Source organism: Phalacrocorax carbo, chromosome 6 (assembly GCF_963921805.1).
Source record: "Phalacrocorax carbo chromosome 6, bPhaCar2.1, whole genome shotgun sequence".
Taxonomy (NCBI): Eukaryota; Metazoa; Chordata; class Aves; order Suliformes; family Phalacrocoracidae; genus Phalacrocorax; species Phalacrocorax carbo.
In genome coordinates this window covers 57,437,243-57,462,496 of record NC_087518.1, presented here as the reverse complement: position 1 = coordinate 57,462,496, position 25,254 = coordinate 57,437,243, and the positions used below count along the sequence as shown (strand labels likewise).

The 25,254-nt window shown below is 41.8% G+C and overlaps 1 protein-coding gene across 5 annotated transcripts in view; it reads right to left on the bottom strand.

Moving 5' to 3' along the window:
- Positions 1–25,254, bottom strand: part of LRRC8D (leucine rich repeat containing 8 VRAC subunit D) — a 55,112-nt gene that overhangs the window by 7,840 nt on the left and 22,018 nt on the right. Inside the window, exon 3 of one of the 5 annotated variants that reach the window (XM_064455469.1) lies at positions 14,903–15,004. The exons of 3 other annotated variants lie outside the window; for them this stretch is intronic. The gene's annotated coding sequence lies outside the window, so the exon portion shown is untranslated. Of the gene's footprint in view, positions 1–14,902; positions 15,005–19,356; positions 19,437–25,254 lie in introns of those variants that run through there. One more of the 5 variants, XR_010373481.1, reaches the window with a different exon arrangement.

The following is a 25,254-nucleotide window of genomic DNA, read 5'->3' as shown; positions in this document are numbered from 1 at the left end:
TAGCTGCTACTGCGTGTTCCTCTGGGGCTAGCCTTTCCCTCAACTTTGCACTAGCTAATTACGTGGGAAGTTACTTCATTGCGGTTTGGGGCACAACCTGCAGAATCCCTTTCACAGAATGAAGGTGATTTTTTTTTTTTTTTGCTTCTGCCACGAGAACACGTGGATAAAGTACCGAAACCCAAGCGCTGCAGACGTGGCTGCTCTAAGGCACTGAAATAATGGAAATGAAATGAGAGTGCACAAAGTGGTTCCAGCTAGAGACTTAGAAAGAACAATTTAAAAAAAAGCTAAAGCTAAAAATCACCTCTACCAGACCTCTGACTCGCATTCACGCAAAATGATTTCAAAAGAGGTTAGGAGACACAACAGAGCCCATGTAATCCTCTTTGTGAGGCTGTAGGCAGCGTGGTGTAACAGGAGCTTTACACCGCGAAGTACCCCATTCAATGCTCTGAACATGTCTTTTCTTTCAAGTTACTGATACTCACAGAAGAGCTGCTGTTTTGGCAGCGATTAGCAGTTATAAAACACAAAAAACCACTCTGTGGCATTACTGTCTAACAGTGTCTCATAAAAGAGAGGCAGACCTTTTTCTAGCTAGCAAAAATCAATTCCAGGAGCTGAAGACAGGTTTCTGTCCTCACATGTCTAAAATAGTTAAATGTTCTGAGTCTTAAAAACCAAAATGAAAAACTATAAACCCACACACAGTATAAGTAAGACACGTTCTGGCCCACAGGCTGCAAATTAATTTAATGTTTTCTCTCTTAAATCCATCATTGCATATATTGGTGCTTGTTTTTACTAAACTAATAACCATAGAAGTTAACTTTTATTTTTGCAGATGCTTAGAAATCAGACTATTAAGAGGTACTCAGAACAACAGCTCTCTACAGTGTTTTGATATTTGGGGGTTTTCGTTGTTCCACGGTTAAATTTAAACTAAAGCTTTTAAAACCTGCTTTGAAAGCCTACTATCCAGAATATTCCTTGGAGTAGGTAGACAGCATTTTCATCGCTAATTTTCACCTCCTTTTAAGGGTGCCAGATTGGGGTTGGGGTTTCATGACAAGCTGCAGCGATGACCCAGTCGTAAGGAAAAGCAAAAACAGAAAAAAAAAAAGGAGGAAGGATGAAAGAAAGAAAGAAAGTAAAAGTAAAAGCCGGTCTGGAGGCAGGGCCTGCAACTCCCTGCTATAGGTGGTCTCCCCTCAAGACCAGTGCATGCTCTATTCACAACCCTGATGCAAAAAAAGTTTGTAAGCAGTTAGCTCAAACTGAAGAGCAAAGTACTATGCAGCTGAAAAGCCAAAATGCCTGATTTCTCATGGCAAAAGCATGCGTTTCTTTCAGCCCCTTTCAGGGCTCGCCAGCATTGAATGGACCTTGAGGCTCAGCAGAGCATGGGGTCTGAACACACCGAGATCTAGACCCAAACTAGAAAACTGTGGTTCTTGAAGAGAAATCATTTTTAATTCCCAATATGGAATTTCAGGACACAGCCTCCTTTTTAAAATAGCACATTTTAGTTTAGTTTTAGTAAGCACCGATTTTAATTCAAGCCTATTGCAGTACGAACTTCAGGGCTGCACAGATGCACCAAGTAAGGCAGACATTTAATTTTAGCAAATAATTCTTTTTTCTCCCACACCCTTTGTCTCCCGTTCCATAACTTGGATGATGCTTTAGAAGAACATCAACCTCTCCCAGCTCCATCCATTACCTCCAGGTATCTACTGGGTGCATTCTCTCTTCTGGGAAAAAAAAAAAATTCTTTAACCTAAACAAGCACAACTGTTCTAAGCACAACTGTTTCTTGCTGCCTTCTAAGATTTTAGGTGGACAAACTTAAAGTTCTGAAAGCAGCATAGCACTACCTCCAGTTCCATTGCTAATGTGATATGGAACTCTAGAACTAAAACCACTTTGTTTATTTTGTACTTATATAAGTTACAGTAAAAACAGAATCAAAAAAGAAAAAATTGGCAATGACAATTCAATTGTTCTAAGTTACCCTTGCTGATTTAACACGGGCCTGTAACAACTAATTTCTTAAATCATACTTCTTACCCAATTATAACCCTTTCATTAGTCTTACAGAAAAGCTGTAATAGAAAGAGCTCAGAATGTGATTAGCCTGGGTGAATTTTTCTGACATATTTCAGACTATAAATGCTGAAATACAAAGTGGACATATTGGGGTTATTTCCTAAGAAACTGTTGTAGCTTAAATACAGAAGTTAGAGGAAAAGGAAGCAGCAGATTGGTATGTCACTAATGTTTATTTACATCCTACTTCTTCCTGTACTTACTGATAAAAACTTCATCTGTCTGCCCCTGTAATTCACCGGCCCTCCTGTTTTAAAAGCGTATTTAAATTTAAAGCAAATTCAGAGTTCAAACAAACAAATAAAACCAGAATTGTAGCACATGAACCTCTCATTTCATTTTCAGGTTCCCAAGACTCCGAACAAACCCACTTTGTTTCAGGAAACAAAAAGATTCTTGAATTAGCCTTGTCACCGCAACTGGTCAAGAATTTCCTATTAAAAAAAACCACCCCATTTCTAGTTGAAAAGAAAAAGTGCTACCATGAACAAAATTGTTTTCTCCCTTCCCACAGGAAATTAAGGAGAAGAAAAGTTTTCCCATAACTAAAAGGCTTTGCTAGCTTGCTTTTGATCAAGTGACTATAGGTTTAAATTTATTTCTGCTGTATACTTTACTCTCTCTTTCCACCAACCATTTCTACTTCCTTTGTTTTTCTACTTCTGCACTATCCTATTAAGGCAGGCGATTAGGCCTTAATGTGATAAGAATGGATTATGAGATTCCTCTTAGCCAGGACATTGCGAATATCAATTGTTCCACAGACAATCTGCAAAGATCAAACAGATCAAAAAGATGCCACCATCCTTCCCTCCCCCCCTTCCCAAAACAAGTGTAAAGAGCCCCAGAGCCCTTGTAAAATAATGCATAAAGTAATTCAGAAAAGAGCCTATGAATGAATATATACATTCTGAGCATACCGACACATTCACCGCCTGCATTGGTTATTCAGTTTCTGACATTAAAAGAAGTTTAAAACAAGCTGAAGGAAGTTCAACCAAAACAGCAGTAGACTTTGGGATCTGGTAATAGAGGGCAATAGTCCTCGCTCATGTCGCGGGCATGTTACAGCTGCGCCTAGCCTGGACTGCAGCTCCTAGTGGGTTGGCTGAGGCACTGCCTCTGGGTAGCTGTAGAGAAGCAGCAGCCCACTTGAAAAAGAGGGGTTAACTGCTTTTTTCCACGGGGGATTATTGTGCTTTGCTCTACCTGACCCGACTAAAGTAACAAAACCAGTTTTAGGTACAACTGTGATACAGCTGCTCTTCCCAAGCATCAAAGCCCGAAATTCGGCTACGCGTGGATTTGTGCATTGAGTGTCCCCATTGCCTGAAAAGCCCAGGAAGGAAACGTTCCACAATAACATAAAATAGAGGTATTTTTAAAGTGTTTCTCTACTGTATGAAATGTTTCGCTACTTCTCCAGCAACAGAAGGTATTGCAGAACATTAACTAACACCAGAACGCAAGGACTAGAGCGCGGCTTATGGTATCAGACACTCCCTGATTAGTGCTTTTGTCTCAGGAAGATCAGAAACAGATTTAACATAAGAACTTGCATGGAAAAAGATTTCCTTTTTTTTTTTTCCCACCAAATTAGAATTACAAAAATTCCTACTCTCTATTTCTTCCCTAAACATCTGACAGCAGCTTAATCTACCAGTTTTAGATCAATCTGTAAGATCTGGGTGGTTTATTTTTGTTTGGCTACCCCTTAACTGAGCAATTTCTTATTTGTTTGGCCTATTTGACGTTGCAGGCTAAGCAAATTTCTACGGGATGGGATATTTATCTGTCTGATTTGACTTTCTTAAAATTAATCGTGTGTCACCGTGAAGGTAGTATTTTAGAGATAGCGTACCACAAGATGCTCTGTGGGAGTGATGGATGGTAACTGAATAAGGAGAAAGCAACGAACACAAAGCTGAAAGGAGATTTCCTGTAGAGAAAAACATTCCAACTAAGGAACAAAACTTCCATAGCTTTTAATTATAACTAAATCTCATTATATAAATATACATGGAAAAATATGATGCTGTTACTACATACCTGATTAAGGAGGATTCATTAGCACCGCTCATACACTCATCATTTGAGAAATAAACAAACACAAAAACCAACAAGAACCCCCACAACTAACCCATCTCTGCAATTCTCCATCCCACTACCCAAATTGCACAGCTATAATTTTGGACTTTCCCTTAAAGGGAATATATAATCTCTGATACAGACCGTAAGTAAATTCCCCAAGTAAGGAACCATCATCATCTTTATGAACAACATTAACATGACTAACAGTAATTTGGTAAACAAAAAATTATCAAAATCTAATTTCTCTCAGACTGTATACAGAAATATTAGACTTCAGTAAGTTGGAGACAAAAATAAGATTTTTTGCTTTATACAATCAATGTCAAAATAGCAACCATTTATAAAAAACTTTTTTTAAATCTTCAAAAATTCTGCCCTTGAACGCTGGGCTTCTTCAAGTTGTATAACACTCTAACCTACTTTTGGATCCTGCTATTTAAGTGTTTACACTGAACCTTCCTTGTTTACCAGCTCTTTGAAGGTCTAGTGCTATACACCACTCCTACACAGATGGTTTTGTAATCAATGTGATATTTAAAATCAGTATTAGCAGCCATAATTTCCCTAACAATAAACTCTCAAACCATTCTTGTCGTGCTGTAAGTGACCGCAGAGGTCTGTTTAAGGATGACTTTCAAAACAGGAGCCCAATGTTGTACTTCTTACTAGCTCCGCAATGCACCCAAAAATTAATACAATTAACTCTGCATTTGCCACGTTCAAGTCCACAGAGCACAGAAAATTAGCAACTTCCCGCTTTACCTATGGCAGGACTCCTGAGCCATGCTCTTACGAGATGGCTGCTTTGACCAGAAGCACAAGCTTCAGTTTTGATTCACATTTATCCCAGGCTTCGGAGTACAGTGCTCAGTATCTTTCAGAATATGACTTGTCAGTTTTTGACCTTGAAAAGCTCAGAGATACTCTAAGCTGAACGTTCAGCAACACTTCTCCATCCTCACTTCGTGCAGGTTAGTAGCACTGGAGACCATAAAGAGCGTGAGAGATGAGATGGGAGAAGGAAACGAGTGGAGAGGAGAGTGGTCGTGAGCATCCCTCTGCACGGGTCTCTCTAGCTGGTAAAGAGCTCAGGATTACATTACATTACGTTACAGTGCAAGTCCGTTCACCACGTGTGATTTTACAGTTACAAAACAAACCACCTAGCAAGGCAACATGCAAGAAACCAAGAGAGATGACTGAGGGTAGACCCAGAAAGAGTAAATACTGAACTTATGCTTTTCATACCTAGTAAGTAACAGTCCATAAACACACAGGCATTTGACAGGCAACTTCTCTCAGGAAGAACATGAATCTTGCAAAACACAACCGCCTGAACAGAAATTTTACAGCAGAGTAACAGGGACCTTCCAGATGAAGGCAAAGAACATATAATCACAGAATTGTTTAGGCTGGAAAAGACCTTCAAGATCATCAAGTCCAACCGTTAACCCAGCACTGCCAAGCCCACCACTACACCATGTCCCTGAGCACCACAGCTACATGTCTTTTAAATACCCCCAGGGATGGTGACTCCACCACCTCTCTGGGCAGCCTGTTCCAATGCCTGACCACTCTTGCAGTAAAGACATTTCTCCTAACAGCCAATCTAAACCTCCCCTGGAGCAACTGGAGGCCATTTGCTCTCATCCTATCACTAGTGTCCTGGGAGAAGAGATCAACCCCCACCTCACTACAACCTCCTTTCAGGCAGCTGCAGAGAGCGAGGAGGTCTCCCCTCAGCCTCCTCTTCTCCAGGCTAAACCCCCCCAGCTCCCTCATAAGACTCGTGGCTCCAGACCCTTCCCCAGCTCCGTTGCCCTTCTCTGGACACGCTCCAGCACCTCAATGTCCTTCTTGTCCTGAGAGGCCCAAACCTGAGCCCAGCATTCGAGGTGGGGCCTCCCCAGTGCCAAGCACAGGGGCCCCATCCCTGCCCGGCTCCTGCTGGCCACACCAGTGCTGACACAAGCCGGGGGCTGGTGGCCTCCTTGGCCACCTGGGCACACTGCCGGCTCATGCCCAGCCGGCTGTTGACCAACACCCCCAGGTCCTTTTCCTCCAGGCAGCTCTCCAGCCGCTCTGCCCCAGGCCGGTAGCGTTACATGGGGTTGCATGCCTTAGCGTACCCTGGCACATGCACTCCTAACCTTACTTGCTGTTACAACCACCATTGTTTACACAATATGGATTCACCCTTCTTTTATCCAAGGCAGCGCATTGCTAGTGATCGAAGTAGCAACACTAAGGCTGAGCAATCAGATTTCCAACAGCACCTTCTGTTTTACCTAGGCTGATTACAGCAATAACAGTGAGCGGACACTTGGTATCTCATTTCACATACATAAAACATACCCAAACTGGTAACCTTGAAAAGACAGCCTAACATGTGTGTGCAAGACCCCCAGTTTAACACTGAGCACTTTTACTCAAGTACAGACACAGCTGAAAGTTACTGCAGTTGATTTAACCTGTGCTGACATGGACATACAATGCAATTAAAAGTTACATCATCCAACAAACTAACAGCTGCTTGTGCTCAAGTGCTAAACAATTAAGCTCTCTGCCATTTCAAAATCTGCTCTTCCCCTATCTTTTAGCCAGTGATGTTTCTGCAGTGTTTTCACAACCACTATCCTAAGTACAGGAACACACAGTAAACATCTGGCGCCGCTACTGACCAGAGCACTTTGGGAATTTATCAAGATGCAAAAGCAAGCTACACCAAAATAAAAGCACATCTGGTAACTCTAGTCCCTAGAGGTTGCATTTTATCACTAAAAAAGCCCCAGTGATACAATTTTTTAAAAAAGTAATTAAAAGGACTGAAGAGAAAAAAGGGGAAAAAAATTATAACAAAATTGTATTTCCTTTTTAGTTTACAAATCTGAAAAACAGAATGGCTGAAAATGGTTTAGACCCTGAGATGTTATTTAAATTTGCCTTTACATAAGTAAGTCCACATGGCTACAAAGTTTGTTGCATGAAATAGTGGAGATGGCACTCAGCAACTCATGCAACTCCCCTGAAAAATACTCCTTTCTGATCCACAGCCACACACACTGCCAGTCCCTGTCTCATCTTGTTCTGGATTCACTTGGAACTGGGGCAACTTCAAAAGCGGTAAGAAATTGAACTTGGCATAGAGCTGCTAGTTTGGTGATTTTAAGCCACAGAATGTAAAGATACAAATCTTATTACAGGGTATATTAGTACCTTTAACTACACACCCTAAACATACCTAAAGAATAGGAAGGAGTGCCGACCAAAGAAAATGTGTTGCTGAAGTTCACATTGCTGTAGGTTTTAATAGCCCCTCTTAAGGGCAAAATGACCTCTCCACCCTAACTCATACTAAGGTCTAGGTTTAATTTCTAAACTGTATTCCCATCAGAATGGAAGCAGGTTTACTGAGTAACTAAAGTAAGTTATTTTCAATGAATGCTTTCCTTCTTTTTATTTTTAATGGACATGCCAGCAACCTTGGACTGGGTCATTTACAGCATCCTCATGGAGATCCAGAGCCAAGAGCAGACAAAAAGTGCCTTTAACTAAAGAACAGGCTCCATTGTTCCCTACCTGAGCTGGCTCATCTCTTCAGTCAGAACAGCAAACAGTCACTCTCACTGGGTTACACATTAAACAGAAGTTTCATGTATAAGATTTGCACACATGCAAGCTACTGTATTTTCAGGTACCTGCAGTGACACTCCCATTACATCCATTAGCTAAAAGTGATCTAGGAAAGGTCACACTTAAATTAAAAAATAACAACAAAAGCAAATTAAACACACAAAAAATCCACCAAAAAGCACCCAGCGACACAAGAAACTACACGTAAACAGCAGCCACCTCCTCGCAGAGAGTTCCTCTATTTCTGCAAAGATCTTTTCCGTGGCAAGAGCAGTAGGAAGGTACACCAAGAGCAGCTGAGAATCAAGATATGAAAAAAGCACACTTAGAATTCTACCTTTCCTTTTACCCACTATGCCAACATAGAGCTCCCTTGATTAAAAAAAAAAAGGGGCAAGTTTACAGCTCAGTAAATAGGCTGCACCCTCAGTTTTTAAATACGCAGCCTCTCCAACTCTTTATGGGACAATAGTCAAATTATGTTCCTGCTTAAATGTCACGCAGCCTTTTTTCTCCCCGGGGAAAAAGGGAGACTTCCTCACTCAAGACAAGGACTAGCCATAAAGCCATGTCACAGAAACTATTAGAGATAACTGCTAAGCAGCCTCCAACACCCCTCCCACCACCCTGTCTCCCCCCACCCTGGGCAGACACCGCACAACCGATAGCCTGATCCCAACCCTACCTGCTCTTTATCAAGCAAAGAGATCTTCTATGCTTCGGACATCCTGCCAGATGGGTAACAACGATGACTTGTCATGTAAAACTGATTAACAGATGAAGGATGACTTATTAATGTTACCGCGTTCCTGCCAAGCTTCCAATAGCTGAATCTCCAGTAGTTTCATGCCAGGAAAAATGCCTGAAGCTGAAGTATTTATCTTCAAAGGGAGTCATTTAAGTTTACTATATTTCTTTTTCCTCTTCTAAACTTAAGCTGCTTTCTGTAAGAGGTAAGCTATTTACTTAGTCCATCTAGTCCCATAATTGTTTGGTTCAGGGTGTGTACTTCAATCTCAGTACTTACACATAAAAAGGAATTATGCTACAACACAATTTGGAGGCTGATGTTCTGAAATTTTGCTGATGAGTTCAGATCACCTCCTTCCTTTTTATGCTGTATTTTCTCAAAACGCCATTCAAAATGTTGCCTGAAGAACAGAAAGAATGTTCCAAAAGACTTGCCATCTTGCCTGAGAATGCAGCATTCCTGCTCTAACAAGCAAGCTTCTGGCTCTGCAAAAAGGTTCAGTAAGGCTCAGTTGTGTTGCTTGCTGCCATTCACCAGCACCAACAGATCCATACAGCCTCCAATTTAAATATTTACTATTGCTAAATTTATATTATGATTTGACCCAAATGTTCCAGCTGGAATTGTAACCTCTGCACTGAGGGCTCTCCAGCAGGGAGCGGGCAGACAACCCCTGCCCCTGAAGGCTTACAATCCAGAAGTGATTATTTGTTAGGCAATGACAAGCATGTTTGTGGCTGTAAAATTCAAAGCAAAAAACCAAACCCCATCGGGCTTCCAGAAAGAGATAGAAAAAGCGGGATAGCAGCGTGATTAAAAGTATAATCAAACTTAATGTTTTAATGCACTGCTATCTTTGAAAAGGATTAACATTATGTCCAGATAAATCTGTTTACAGTTACAGCATTCCTATATACTTAGCTGTACTCCTTCTCACTGGTGTGAGGATGATGCGATCTCAAAAATAAGGCATTAAACATAATAGCTCTTGAAACCTACCTTTCCAGTAAGACAGACAATGAAGCTTTCCTTTCCACTCAAATCCGTTTTAAAACAGATAATGAAGCTTTCCGAGTATGTACTTCAACTCAAATAAACAAAACTATAAAGAGGAGACATTGTATCAGTCTCATCAATGGACAGATGCCACTCCTGCTCCAGCACTTACCACCTTGCCACGACTACGACCGCCTGCCCCACGCGCTCGCAGTAACGTTTTTGGCAGCCACCTTCGCAGACACGCAGTCACGTACCATGTCACTGCCTGTCTGACTTTTACAGCCAAGGCGCTATCTGCTTGGATGGCCAAACGGGTCCAGCGGCAGCTTCCCCTTGCCCCAGGTGCTCACCATTTGAACTTGTTTTGGCAAGTTACTCATCACTTAAAGCAGCACAGTAGCCACTCCCCAGATGCTACAGAAATAAAAGAAGAGTTGACATCTACTGGGGGAAAGCAAGAGAGTCGGGTTTTGTTGTTGGCATTGTTTCAATACACAGCCAAACCAGGTAATTTTCACATCCTCCAGTTAGCCCCAGTCAGGTCCCAAAAGATTCTGTGCAAGCACAGGTAACCGGCAAGGCAAGTTCAGGACACAGCACTAGCAAACTACTGACCTGGGAGAAGGGCCCTTTCCTTCTAAATAATCCAGCCCTTCCACCAGCATGCCAATATTTCAAAAAACTGGGGAAACGGAAAGCCTGAGCCTGTGCAAGTACATCACCGCTGATTTCAGAGTCCTGGCTCTCATTGTGCTTTCCGTCGAGCAAAACGCGAGGCTTTCGGGAAGAGGTGCAGTCCAGCCCCCCTTGCTGCCCTGGTGTCCTGTGCAGAACAAGGTAGAGACCCAGACTTGTCCTAAGGCAAATTGTTCTTTAACATCATTTCCAGCAACATTTATGTGTGATGGACAGGGCATCACCTACTCACGTATGTGAAGCAGGAACAACGGAGCAAGTTCTGCTTTTATCTTTTAACAGTGCCAGAAAACGCCAGTTCTAGTGTGGTGGTAGGAGACAGGACAACTACAGCGTTCCTCTCCCACAGGCATGCAGAGACCTCCTCAGGCTCCCGAGTGATCAGGTGGCACAGCCTTACGGGTCTGCAAACACCGCCCTCTTGGAACAGGGCAGCCTGGAGGCAACCTGAAACTATCAGGGGACAGCAGGGATTACTCGAGCTCTCGGTTTGCATTTCAAGTTGTTGACTCAACACGAAACAAAACCACTAAATGGCCACAAATCGCCCACAGTGACCTGAAACACATCATCTCTGAATGCGAGTAATCTTCGACACACCATATCTATCCACAAGTTTGACTGGCACTGTTTTAACAAGGATCTACTCAAGAACATTAGGATAACTAGCCAACCGCTTTATTTATATGTTCCCGATATCTCATCCGCACATTTGTACTACTGCCTGTGCATGTGGGTGTACAGCAATAATATACATATGACTACATTCCCATAAACCATGAGTTAAGAGTTTAGGATTTGTCATGGCCAGGCCAAAACATGAACAAAACCATCCGTTTGATTTATTATAAAGTTTCGTAACAGCCCGTCTTTGACCAAGAATTTTGCCTGCCAAATTATGCCTCAAGTATGTTTTTTTTAATAGGAAAAATGTTATCAAGGCCCAGAACTCTATGATAGCTTTGTTCCCTTTTAGGATGAACGGCAATTTCAACCTTTGTTTCAAGTTCCTCAATGGCTAACAATAAAAAAAACCTTTCTCTTAGATATAAAACCACCAAGCAACTTCAAATTAACAAAACTGAATTAAATTATTCCTTTAAAGCTTCACTGATTTCAGTTTCCCAACTGCTGACTTGCTTTAGGAAACCAAAGTGAAGGACCGTTCTCCACCCGCATCGCAAAGCTTGGGACATGCACACACACAGCACCAACTGACCTTGCAGGACAGACCCGAAATGGCGACTTTAAGAAAGCAGGTGATGTGCTACTGCTGTAAGCTGTACGTCTTTGCACGTGGACGCAGCCATGTCCATGTCCACAGTGAAGCAGCCCTGGATCCCAAGGCCTTTGCAGAAATATCAAAGTTGGATCCTTGCTCACCACATGCAAGCAGGCATGAGATAGATGTTCTTTTGGATCTGAAGCTAAGAAAGGGAAGAGCTAGTACTACAGCTGGCCACGGTCAGACAGGCATCATTCTTTCGGCCTGATGGAACGCTGCAGCCTTGTCCCAAAATGGGACTAACGGCTTATTGTGCTGCTTGCTCTGTTAAGAGTGGCAGCGCTACTGTTGGGTTAAAACATTCTTCATATGACAAACCATTATGGGCAATCCTGCTCCTGGCTCACTAGGGGCACCCTCTGTCTCACCATACCATGCATCAGATGGCACTACCTTTCACAATACTTGCATTGTATGCTCTGTGCTCCTTGTGTAGCGCTCAGCTCCTGGGTTTTGGTTAGAGTTCCTTCAATTCAAACAAAAAAAAAAAGTTATTTTTGGACTAAGAGCTAGACTGCGATAGCACTTGATATTTATATTACATAAAAGGTTCAGTTTCCTACTCTATATCAAAGCCTTACTGCATTATGCATTGTGTAATCCTGTCTCAAAAATATTACAGCCCCAAAATTCAGTTGAATTGCATCAAATTTCATACTGTGTAACACGGTAGAGTGTTTGAGGAAGGCAAAGTTTTGAGCTTGACCAGTTATAAAAGCAAGAACCTTTAAGTCTATGCTGTGGGCTAGAAACAGGAATAAATCTCCTTTTATCTTCTTTATCTTTATCTTCTACATTAGCAACACTTTGACCACAGGAAAAGTCACAAAGTAAAGACATCCTAAAAACGTTTGCAAGTATTAGCAGTGCATTGGAATTATTCCTTAATACGTGGCTCTATTCTGTTTATGTGTTTTAACAAAGGCATCATTCAAGGATATAAATTAGCAGGAAATTTTGCTATTTCCGTGCAGTTGTACAATTCACAAATAAAACTATTTCTCTCCAGTTATTGGAACTCTTCCTCAGGAAGTGTAGCTGAGGTTTCCACATACAGTTAACCTGGGGATAATGCTTCTTAGTGCTCTGCATGGACTTACTTGCTGAAGCTGGCCATATTCACTGATTTGCCATTTGCTTTGTCAAATTAAGAGATGCAAGTTGTAAGAGCGCTTTACTTCCACCCCTAAAGGGAGACGATACAACTGGCTGTATACGTACAAGAAACAAACAAAATGAGTAATCATGAAGTGGCTTTAAAAGAAAAACAAAACCCCTACCAAAAATTAACACACTCATGGAGGTAAAGGCCCACAGGCTTAGACTACAAGATCTCAAGTTATATAAATAAGAGCAATAATGCTATTATGAGTCATTTATTAGGGAATCTTTACTGCCTTCAGTTAACCAAAAAAAAAGTGTGATGACAGCACACTTGAAATTATCCAGTTACATAAAATGATTTCTTGCTTCTGAGTTGCTGTTTGTGAATAGCTGCAATTTGAACAGAGATCTGAATAAAGATCCTTCTTCCCCCTCACTGTAACACAGACCCAAAATGAAAGTTTATTAGCAATGAGCAAAAGCATATGCAGATTAACATGAAATATTCAAACTTTCCAGGTTAGGCTTGCATTTAAGGTTTTTAATTAGGAGCTCTGCAGGTCTATAGTCCAAGGCAACGGTCAGCAAGGAACAATCAACCAGGTTATGCCACCACAGCCAGCTACTACAGTCTTCTCCAGTCCTTCTCTGAGACAGCTGTCACTGTCAAAGACACAACATACTACAGGTCTGATCCTCCAACTCCCAGATAAAGTCCCCCTGCCAACTGTAAAACCATCTCACCAACCACCACAGAACAAAATATTGCTTCTTAGTAATTTAAGTCACTGAAAACCCACAGGATATAAAACTATAAATTATCACAACCATGCCAAAAACCAATACGGCCAAAACATAGCAGCAAAGTGCAGTTATTTCTCTGTAGATGAAAGCCAAGGGATTTCTAGTGTTTTCTTTCCTCTAATGCACAAAACCAAAATGCCAGCAGCATGTTCCTTGGTAGAAGCCCAAAGACCACTTAAAAGTCTCCATTTTCAAGACGTCTTAGACTACATAACTTATTTCATTACTTTCCCCCCCTCAAACAAAGTACAAAAGCAACTTCAGTTTCTTTTATGATCCCCTTTGACTCTTGGAACTCCTGTGGGCAGGCAAGAACACCAAGAACTATGAATACAGCTCGTATTTGGCATTAACTGAACATCGTTAATTTATGATTTACAATTATATTACAAAATGCACATATACACAAATGTGTCTTACGGATCAAGCCATCTTTCCACAGTTAGCAAATGATGCAATTTATTCAGTCATCACAGTCCAGATCAGACCAGTGACACTGTAAGACATCACGCAAGCAACACAATAGCATGTACTGAAGAACTACTGAAAACTCATTTAACAAATCAAATCCGTCTCGTAAAAAAAAATCCCAGGGGAGTCCTTTACCACAGTATATCATCTGTGTTTCAGACTCAGCATTCCAAAATATTTAGCTTTTTCTACAACAAAGAATTTATCTTGTCTTGGAATGACTGCACACAGGGGAAAATACAGCATTCATACAGGAGCCACAAAATATCACACTTAAAAACTGTGCTTCTTGATGCAGCTCTTCAGAGCTAATCCACAGCATCTATGACTTCAACATTCTGTTTGCCTCTGTTCAAAGGTCCAGTAGCCCTATTTCGTGGTTTGCCAGATTAGTGCTATATTAAGCACGAATATAGCACTATTAGCACCGGACGGGCAGCCCAGGGAGGTAGGACTGAGCTGTTACTTTTATCCTCGCACAGGTCTTCAAAGGAAGTCCACTCACTGGTCCCATCTTTGGGCCACAAATGGCATGACCACAAAGAAAAAAACAAAACCAAAAACATTCCCACCTACAGGGACAGAGATGCTAAAACGCTTGATCTTTCTCATTTGCTCAATTTTAAAAACTTTTATTGCATTACCATTCTTCTGATGTTCTTGTTTTAAGACTTCCCTCCCTTGCTTTGCAATTCTGCAGATTCCTTTCCACCAAGACTCTTGGACAGTGCAAAGGCGTGTGCCACAAGACACATCCAGGAGCTGACTGCTTTTTCTTTGAGCACATACATGTGTTTGTGTGGACACAGTGACAAACGCAGAAGAGCTCTCGGCTCTTCAACTGACATCGCAGGAGCATACTGAGGTAGACACTGCCAACAAGGCTGAGCAGCTACTCCCAGTGCTTGGAGGACATGAAAGGGAAGAAGCAGTGAAACAAGTCATTATGCCTCTACCTATATCTCCCCATCAATGATCTCTGTCCGTCAGTATCAACCAGATGCAATCGTCATCCATAAATAAAGTTGTGGGTGTGCCTGTGTGCGCCCGCAGGTAACCTTGGGAGGAGAAAAACAGAAAAGAAAAAAAAACCCGTAATGAAGACTGAAACATTTGTAACTCAAGAACAGAGAGAAGCTTTCTCCAACACAAGTGTCAGGAGGTAGTTCCTAAAGGAAATCGGAGACTTTTGCTTGACAAAAGCACACAGCTAGGCCTTCTTCCCTGCACATCTTAAATCTCCTTGCTCCATTCCATTCCTCTCTCCACTTCTGAAGACATCAATCCTCAAATAAAAACCATGCATTTTCTCTGCAGACCAATTACTTTAAATACAATGGAGGGACACCACACAGGTATGATCACTGAAAGCTGAATGCTCAAAACCAGTTTGTTACTCTGATGCATGTATATTCTGTTTGTGGATCAGCACCTATGCCCTGCAATCAGAGGCACAATGACACATTTTAGCATGCAGGGTGCTTTCTTGCTTTATCACCACTTCTCCTTCATATACACACCCTCAGTGTTCCTTCAGCCAGCATGACACTCCTTATAATAAATTTAGAAACAAACCTCTGAATCACCAGTTCCTGTTGTTGAAAGTAGCTAGATGTTACAGCAAGTTTCCTAGTAAACAGTTAGAGAATAATCTTCCCACTATGTTAGACCCCATTGTTACAAAATGCTTTCAAACCCTGGAACAAGGTTTTACAGTTTCACATGAAACTAAATTTCGTTCCCGAGGTGCCTAATCCTTCCTAGAATCATATGAATTCTTACCCATAATGGTATCATGCAGCAGTGAGTTCCAGAGGTTAATTGTCCACTATGAAAAGAAAAAACCCATTAAAAACCCCCTCAAAAATGTTGCTTATAAACTCATTGCTTGTGAACCTCCCACTGCATTTACTCCATTCCACTGTACTTGTCCTTGTCACTTCTTTAGATGCACCTTCAAGAGGAGGAATGGAAAGATCTGAGCTACTACTCTGCAAGAGAAAAGCATCACAAAGATTCCAAAACTGGTTATACGCAAGAAAGGTCAGTTCCAGAGAGAAGAGAGCAGAGGTCAGATGGTGCTACACACAAGCTAATTCACCCTTCAGAGAGGAATTACTTCCTAGCATAAGCAGACTGGAAATGCACCCACATTTCCCAGTTTGAGTCCATGAGGAACCATATGCATGGTTAAGAAACCCTTGGCAACCACCTGAGGACTCCAATTCCTTCTATTGTTCTTGAAATATATAAGAGGAATTACATATCTCAGGCCAAGAGGCATCATCCATGTATATGCCTCACATGTATGTACATATGTATATACATACACACACACACTCTCACAAACAATATATACTTTCTGAGGGGCCAGCTGGTGCTCAATTATTCAGCATATGAGGAACATTTTGTTTTGCGGATTAGTATGGTCCCATCTATGAATTACTGAAGCCAGAGGGACACTATACTCAATTATTCCTGTATTTAGCCCAGAGGACTACATGTAACTGTAAGCCAAACCTTTGTTTGCCTAACATAACACTTCCAGAAAAGCTTTCAGCCTTGGGAGCATTTTGGGTGGAATCCACCACTTTCCTTTGTCATTTATTTGTTCCAGTGCTTACACTCTCTCACCGTTACAAATGCATGCCTTATTTCCAATTGCCTGATCTCAGCTCCTCGCCATCAGTTCTGTGTTACGCCTGTTTCTGCTAGCCTTTTAGCCTCCAGCATGCCTTCCCTTAGAAGGTGCTTCTTGCCAACTATCAAGTCACCCCATTTATCCATCAAGAAACAACAGATCCAGCAACAGAATGAGCTTTTCAGGCTCTCCTTGTGGTACCCAAAGACCACCCAGCCTTCAAATATCTCTTCTGACTCTTTTCTGAACTCACTCCCGTTTTCAACAGGCTGCTCACGACCCCAGATTCACACTCAATTCACTGTCTTTTGCCCATTGTCCCTCCTACTCATACACCCAAACTTGCACACCTTTGCTGCCCTGCAAGACGGCAGTCATGTCTAGTTGTTTACTCGCTGAGCCCCCAAGCAGTCTTCTCCCCAAGCTCCTCTTCTGCCACTACTTTGAAGTACAATACCTGCAGGCCCCATGACCTTGCATCAGACTATATTAAAATGCACTTTTGATTGGTACAGCTCACCAGGATACCCAATTACTCTGTACAAGCTGCCTTGTCCTCATTTACCACGCTGCCTAGCATGATATGGCCTGCCAGTCATATTAGTACAGATCCTGTCCTTGTCTCCAGGCGCTTGATGAAAAGGTTCAATGGAATCTGGCCTCACCTCAATCCTTAGAGCAGATTTCTAGAAACATTCCCATTTGATAATGATTCACCACCAATGACTAACTTCAAAACATCAGTTAGTCAGTTCTTAATTCCTTTGCTTTTGCAATGCCACATAGCACTAAAATGTCAGGACAGGAGTCCCGAAGGGGTATGTCAAAGCCCTAACGGACCACCTCTGCTGCTGCCAAGAAAGGGCAACACTTTCTCAGTAGGCAGCGCATGGAAGGAGCTGGGGAGTAGTAGGGAACCGCAGCGGTTGGACTGTCTCCCTGCCCCTGCACCAGATGCCTTCTGAAGAGAGCTTTACTACATCTCATGCAGGTCCCTCCCTCAAGTAAAACTTAAGCTTCCAGCATGTCATTCATTTGCTAAGACACATTTCCCTTGAAGTGATACAGACCAATATTAGTCTGTCTAATGTTTTATCAACTGAATATTGCATTAACTTTTCCAATATTTTGATGAGGATTAAAGTCAAGCTAGGTAGAATATGGTTAAATCAGTTGTGCACCCTTTCCTTGTCTACTCTGGCACAGTTAATTTTAAGACCCGCAATACCAACAGTTATTAAAAATTGTCTGCAGGCCTGCAAGCTCTTTAAAACAATCAAGTCCTAGCACTGCTGATTTACCTATATCTATCCCTAGAAGGTAATAAATATTTATTCATTAAGAAGGATTTAATTCTCTGCTGGAACAGCATTCATGGTATCACGTTCTGCACCTTCCCAAATATGGAACAGTATTAACTAATATTTCTACTTTTCTTGCATGAGCTACTTATTATCTCTATCGAGTAACTGGAATTATTTGTTTCCTAACATATTTCAGCTGGAGAAAATATGCAGAGTTAATTCTCTAACTTACTTCCTAACTTCTCAATGTGTGCTAATTTTCATGTATCCATTGTCCCCTTTATTAATATATTTTGCTTTAACATTTCTAGATGTGTCCTGAAGCCAGGGGGCTCTTAGTGTAGTAGTTATCTGTTTTCTTTAAACCAGAATTTCAGCTTTTGAGCTACTTAGTATCTTCTTATAGACATCTCTTTTCCATTCACATTTTTCTTCCTATAACAACATCGTTCTCCATGATGACAAATAGGCTCTTTTGAAGCATTAAGTATGATTTCTTTGGGGCTGCTCTCTGTTCATCCATCCTGTAAGTAACTGGGTCACACTTGATAGTCCCTTGGCAACCACCAACCTCCAGTTGTGTGATACCAAAGTCCACAGGCGCCGTCTCAGCCAAAGAGCTGAAACAAGAGCCGACCTGCAATGGGCTGAATTTCCAAGGCACTGAACACCTTTCCCATGATGCCAACTGGATGTTCAGTACCTCAGAAGCAACAAAGCAAACAGAATGCATAAAAGGAAACAAACCTGTCTGCTGATTAGTAATTTTAGGCATCTCTAAAAAGCATTTTAGAAAAACATCTATATTAATTTCTCCTATTCCCTGACTGTAGAGGTAAGGCATTTACCAAGTCACCAATTTGGTGAGTCAACCAGACTGGACAACGAACATGTTCAGGCTCCTGCTCATCAGCCTGACCCTTGCCCAGCTTAACAGCTTCTGCATACTACCAGCCATCTGCTACTTTTTTTTGATGAACAAGGCAAAACAAACTGACCTCAGTCCTACCCTAGTGTGCAGCACCACAAAAACTGCAGTGCTCCTCAGCAGTCTCAGCAGAGAAGAAAGGCAGTGCAAAGCACACGCACTCTCAGTGTAGATACAACATTCCTTATATGCCTGAGGTGGAAGCTTCTATGCTTTACCTGGATTTGCACATGCAGTCAATTAGAATTTAGTACAGAATCAGTCCTTAGCCTCTAGGACCAAGTCTTTCACAGGGCAATAAAACTTAATGTATTCAGTAAGAAAACCACATTTGGTTTTGTAATTGCCACAATAGTAGGAAAGACACTCAAAACCTTCCAGTTTCACAACTTTAAATAAATATTTAAATAAATATGCTAACTTCATACATAGTGATCTGTCGAGTATCCTAGAAGCATGGTGGTAGCAGTCTACAGATGTAATTCTGCAGTTCAACACATGTGATGGACTTTTCCACATAATGAGGAGTCCCACGTGGCTCCTGAAGCACATATTTGTGTGCATTTAGTTAGAGTAGAAATTCCTTGGGATGTTTAGCAAGAGTCCAAATTCAGTAGCTGAAAAGGAAATAACCTGGGTTCTTGCAGTACATCAGCCACTGCAACTTATTTTGCACAATCGAAAATGACTAAGGGAAAATGCATACAGTTGTTCCGTCATTTGCCCTCTTATTAAAACAGCAAAGTGGGAAGGAAAGTGAAGGACAGGGAAAAAGACTGTAGCAGTGCATTAAACAGCAAAATGGAATGCCCTACCCATACCTTCTGCAACAAATCCCCCCAAAATTAGACAGCAAATATTCAAAACCACCAGTCTGCGCAGACAGTTCAGTGTGAAGTGTATGCTCTCTGTGCTGGGTTCCTCTGTCCCCTCAGGCTTGAGGTAAATGTAACTACGCAGGTTGCCAAAAGCGTCGTATACTAAAACATTCAGCCTTCTTCTACTACCCACATTTTGCCAAAGTTCTCTGCCTCATGCATACATCTGAAATAACTTTGTATGGGATGGGAAGGATCTCAGTTTGGGCTGGAAGTCCAAGATGTGCTAGGGGGGCTCATACGCCTGAAACTTCTATTATCCTCCTCCCCATCCACTTAGAAAATCTCACAAGAGATCAGCAGCATTCCATTCACTATAAAAGATAAAATATGTGAACTACAAGTTTCTACTGAAACTCTCAGCCATCACACAGTTAATGACAGCTTTAAGACGCCATAACAGTGTTTCAAAGGTCTATTGCAAAGACAGTTCACATTCCTCTCATAATTTCTGCTTAAGGTTAGCAGAGCCTGAAGGAGTTACTTGAATATTAAATTCAGATGAAAGTACAGAGTGACTTTAAAATATCAGTGCTATTCCTGACTAGTAATACATCTGTGTCCACATAAACCCGCCCAAATCCTTAAGGACAGCCTTCCTATATAACATAATCCACTTTGCGGCTTTGTCTGCATAAGGCACTTTGGATTACTTCTTAAGAGACAAAAAAAACCATAGAAAATTTAAAAATTGATTGATTAAACTGCTTAAGACCCTCTTCAAGCACTCTTTCCCAGAACCAGAGTGACTCTCAATTATTCTGCCTCAGAGATGTAGGGCAGTAGAATCAATTCACTTTAAATTCACACCTTCAGCTGATTCAAATAATTTCTCAATGGCATGTGAAGACAAGCCCTTAACTCCAGAACCACACACAGGATTTACTTGGGAGTAACTGTCCAAAACATCTCCCTCGGGAAACAGGCCCAGACAACACAACACATCAGGATGCTGGTTCAACACCAAACCATTCTAAGAAGAATGCAAGAAACCACACAATCAGAAAAGCTTGAATTCTGGTAAATAAATTCATGACTGTGTATTTGCCAGGTTTGTTTTAGGGAAGCATTTCCAACAGGCACCTAGCCTTAGTTTGAAAAGCCTCTTATTCTGACACGATATTCCAAGACTGCTCACCCTCCCTCCCCATCCCTACCCTTTCTCTGCAGGCTACATCCCCCAGCTGCTCTAGCCCAAACCCCAGCCTGCCTCCCCGACAGCTGACACACGGGGCACAATTTAACACACAACACCACAGCCCCTTGTTGTAAGATTTTGGGCATTGCCCAAATACAAGGCTAAGTAGCCTGGAATGGGAATTGCAGGTTCAGATCCAGCAGAGAGGTGCCTTGACTTTGGATGCTCCCACCCCCGCAGCTGGGCTCTCATTGTTTTTTCCTGGGGATGTATTTTCAGATCAGAGCCAGGGCCTGCTGGAGATACAGATCAGCTTTGCTCATCCCACAGTTCTCTTGTCACTGACGAAAAATAGCTCTGGAGGGAGAGGAGGAGGCTTTCAGCTGTTTTCTCCAGTCCTCTAGCAGTTTCCTCTGTCTTTGTCCTCTCCTTCCAGTTTTTATACCTTGCAATATGGGAGAAACCATTTCTCATCTTCATGGCTTGATGTCAGAGTAACTGTTTTCTTACACTATAGAGCCAGCAAATCCCCAAATCTGCCTTTAAAACGAACTTAATAGCAGCTACAATCTTCCAGCAGCACCCTCAACAACATGATCACCAGGTTTTTCATGGAAGAGCTGAAAGAAGCCGGCATCTTCCTTGCTTCCTTACCAAAGGCAGCCCAGAGAAGCAGCTGGAGCCAAACAGGAGTGGTCCGGGTAGATGCTTCTACCAGGCGCCACTGATACTCTACAGGGTTCAAAAGAACCACAGGAGAGGGACATTTTCCTAGACAGGATCAAAAATAGATGGCTTTAAGATGGCTGGAAAGCATGTAATATACTATTTTTCAATTTTCTCATAAACAGTAACTTTATTCTTCCTGAAACATTGATCGACATTTGATCTTGTTATGAACAATTCTGATGCCTCCCCCACAGAGCATCTAAGCTGCATCACATTAAAGCTGTTCCTTTCTCCTTGCCTCTAGCATATTCCTAACATGTAAACAACTCAGCTGTGCACACAAGCAAAGGCACAGCTAGCTAGTGAAAACTGCAGCACTAAGGGCACCATAGGAACCCATCCAATCCTAATAACCCATTATTTTCACAGGGCACTGTATTTATTAACTAGAAGCCAAATGCTATTAATGCAAATGTACACGTGAAAAATGATCCCATTAGAAAAGCTGAAAGAATATTACAGAGTGTTGTTTTTCATGGATAGTCATGTTTCACAGGCTTTGTTATCCCCCCGTAACCCAAACATACCAGAGAAGTCAGTCAATGATGGAAGAATTGTGACAAGACTAGGAGAAAGGCAAGTGTCAAGAAAATCCAAGCAGGCTTACTGTCTGAGGATTTCTCAATTGATGTAACACCACATGACAAGTAATATTGTTGTGGCCAAGCCTGAAAACCTATAGGGATTTTTCCAGTTCAGCTTGAAAAAAAAAAAAAACAACCAACAACCAACCAACAAACAAACCAAGAAAAAAAACCTCCACAATCTCTCTTCTCACCCCTTCAGCAGTGAAGGAATTTGCAGGTGATACGCTATCACAAAAATTACTGAAGTTTAATGCAAAAGCATTGCTTACCCACATATTTTGTGTATGTTAACTCTTGCTTTACAGGCTCTGGACCGAGCGTACCAGGCAAGCTGCCCTGGTAAACCCTGCTCCCTGGGGCAAATTTCAACAGCCAGATCCACCCGCTCCTCCACGGAATCCCCTTACAGCACCATTGCTCAACCCACAAATCTCTCTGCAGGCAAGTCTGCGAGTAGGAAAAACTAAGGTCTGGAGGAAACACAGGTCATCTCTGACCCCTATCTCATCCGTCCAGGGGTCCTGCAGTGGTGCCACAGGAAAAGCAAATGTAACTGCAACTACTTTTGTTTAGGGCCTTCTCTGCATTAGGAGGTTTCCAGTGGCAGGAATCCAGAGCAAAGCAGCTCTGGAGTTGTGAACTGAATACAGCTGCACTGCCAGGCTCAAACACCAGGACCTAGAGCAGGCCAGGGTGCCTTTGGACACTGCCTTCTGACCAGCGCAGTTGCAGTTTTTTGCCTCTTAGGTTAAAGCAGAGCCCAGTGATTTCTTGCTGTCCTTCTGTCCACACCTACTCCACAAACTGGAGCAAATCAGTCATGTCCCAACACCCACTAGCTTCCTTTGGCTTACTTCACACATTCAAAAATGTCAGACTACGAATTCCAGACCCTGCTTCTTCCTTCCATGACGCAAAGTATCACCCTAGTCACACATATCCTTCTCCTCTCCCACTTCTTATCAAATTCCACTGCCTATATTGCCACCGAAGCAAGTTTTATCTACTTGAAGCCATGAAATCATCCACTTCTTCCCAGAACCCCTCAAGAGCAAACTGCTTTCATGCCCTCCTCTCTGTACAACCCAGCAGGGAGCACCCACTCAATCCTGCACGTGACGTTTACCCAAGGAGGTTTTACTGGAGTAAAACAAGCATTCAGGGAGATCTAGTTTTATTAATACAATTGCATATCATTCCCTGCAGCTAAAATTTCTTCATCATCCCCACATTTCCCACTTTCAATCCTTTTAACACAAATTAAAGGAAAAAAAAGCCTTCCCCTTCCATATTTTGAGCCAAGGCAAACGGTTGTTTTATAACAAGGTCAAACCACCTCATTTTACAAAACTAACTGGAGTCTAAGTCCAATGCTATCCCTGCAAAGCAGTCCTGCACACTCTTCTTCCACTCTAAAAACCCTACTCATGGTAACTGCACCACACGACAAATTTTATGAAGACTTCATACAGCAGTGCAACTAAATCTTAACTTCTGACTAAGGTAAATTAAAGTTCACGGTTAAAGCAGGCCAAAGTGTATCACTATCTGCAAGCTGGAAAACATAGACTACTCTTCACAGACTCAGGCCTTGAAAAGTGCAAGGTTCAGCAGCTGCACCCTACATATCTCATAAAATGCAATGTCACAAACACCAACACCAGAAGGCTGTGGCTACATTTCAGTGCCAAATACCTGACAGCCATCTCACTTTTAGAGGAACCTGATCAGAAGACTGTAGCCTAGCCATAACTCAGGGTTTAATGACTAAGGGGACTAGTGAACTGAAAATGTGAAGCGTTTCAGGTTTAAATTATGAATGGTAGAGACAGCTCAAGTTAAAATTATTACATTTTCATTCACCTTTCATGCTGATAAATAAATAAAAATGAAAGAAGGGTTGGAAAGCGGCTTTTTTGTACGGTGTCAGCAAACAAATGCCTTGATGTATATTCACCATGCACCAAACATTCAAGATTCAGTTCCAAAAATGCACAGGACTGCACATAACATGGTTTCAGTTAATAAAAAGACAAAGACCAGTTTGTTACCTCTCCTAGGATCAGAGCCACAAGACCTACACCTTGTATCAAAGATCTGCCCCAGGCAGGAGCCCTCAGAGGGTATCAATTAGCATCTTAAAGGATTTCAAAAAGCTGCTGAAGCTTCTATACCTTTCATGAATTGGTTTTGATTGACCCATCTTTGTCCTACTGCAGCTGAAAAACTCCTCAAATAGAGATTATTTATGCTAATCTAACTGAATTCAAAGGGCCAGTTTTGAGTCACCCCTTCAGGGTCATACCGCAGCTTGCAGCATTCCCCACTTTTACCACTACCCCAGCATAAAGGCAAAAAGGCCTTTATGCACACCCAGCTCAAACACAAACCTGTAGAAGTATAAGGCCTTGATGGACAAACTCCTATTGAGGAAAAGCCAGCGAACCTGCATGCAAGAGCATACAAACACTGAAAAACTGCAATACCTTTACCCACGAAGCACCTAGTATACCGGCGCAACTGAAAAGGTTATGAAGCAAGCATAATTAACCCTAACACTCACACCAAAATAATGGGAACACACTCGGCTCTTTCAGTGCTGTAACCTCATCAAAACGCTTGATCCAAACTTGACATTTATTTCTCTATAAATAACATGTAAGCAAAAGCAAAGAAAAAAACAACTGCAGTTCAGGGAAAGACATCAAAACGAACGTGTCCATAGTACTCAAAACGCTAAACTACATGTGGGAATATGATGATCTTTTGAATGGCTGAACACTGGGACACAGAGGAAAGGCTTCTGATTAATAATTAATTTAAAAACAAATCTTTTCAGCCATCAAACCCCTGCAATGACTCATCCGCTTTCTTTACCAAAGTCTAAATTGTTATGAGAAGACTGCAATTCCACTGGAACATTACCCTCCTGAGTGCAATACTTAACCCTGCATATGAGAAAGGATTTTAGTAGGTTCATTCCTGTCTCCCACAAAAATATCAGGTTCTCATTGGACCTGAAAAGAAAATCACACACACACAAAAAACCCCATAAGGCAAAACGGTATTTAGAATTTTTACACGGAGAAACAAGAGAAGATAA